Raw genomic sequence first — 960 nt, 5'->3', positions numbered from 1 at the left:
AGGGCAAAGTCTGAAATTGTTTTATAAGTTATTGTCGGTATATAAGCTATTGTGACCTAAATAACACAAGAGGAGACTAGCATGAGAACAGAAGACTCACTTCAGAAAGTATCGTTCCCAAGTTTTAGTCAGAAGACAGAATCCTAACTATACAAACTTTTGGCCCAGAATTTCGGTGTGGAATACTGTTTCGGTGGAAAGACCATTTTATCGCACCCCCTTTCTTTACAACAAAACCAAGGTCCCCAAATATGAGGCACATTTCCAGGTCCTCTTTACTAGGGCGGAGGGGGTGGGTAAGTCCGAACGAGGTGACCTCCTCGAGCACTTCGTCTTTGAGAACACCTGTCTGGTGACAGCTGGACCCGGGAAGTGGCTGAAGGTGCCGGGCTGCTAGGATCCTCGTCTTTAAGGGTGTCCAAGACATTTGATCCATCTCGAGAACAAGTTCCCGGTTGCTCTAGGCGCTTCGTTTACAGTGACGCTGACAGCGGCTGGGCCCTCGTCTGGGAACGCGCGTCTCCTGTGTGAGACTGGCAAAGGGATACTGAAAAAGTCTTCCTTCCGAAGGAAACAAATGGGGAGTAGTTGTAGGCGGTCTGGACAGTTCAGCAAACTGCTGTGAATTTCTTGGGGAATTCCAGGAGGAACATTGCCCAGTGGACCCCGAAGATCCGGCGCCCACAAGGCGAGGGTTGGGAGGGGGTACCATTCACTGCATCCTAGCCCGGGGGGACATCTTCTCTGCCCCACGCAGCCAATAGCCACCCCGGCTGAGGCCCACGGAGCCAATAGCCGACTTCAACCGAGGCCCACGCAGCCAATGGCCGGGCCAGCCTGTTCCGCCGGGGCCCGCCCACCTGCGTTCACCAATCAGGACTCGGACCACCTTGGCACCGCCCCTGGAGCCCGCCCCACCCATCCGCCCCGCCTCCAACTCGCTGAAGCAGGGCTGGGCTA

This window comes from Neophocaena asiaeorientalis, unplaced genomic scaffold, assembly GCF_003031525.2.
Source record: "Neophocaena asiaeorientalis asiaeorientalis breed wild unplaced genomic scaffold, Neophocaena_asiaeorientalis_V1.1 scaffold1186, whole genome shotgun sequence".
NCBI lineage: Eukaryota > Metazoa > Chordata > Mammalia > Artiodactyla > Phocoenidae > Neophocaena > Neophocaena asiaeorientalis.
Note: the sequence above shows the minus strand (reverse complement) of the source record.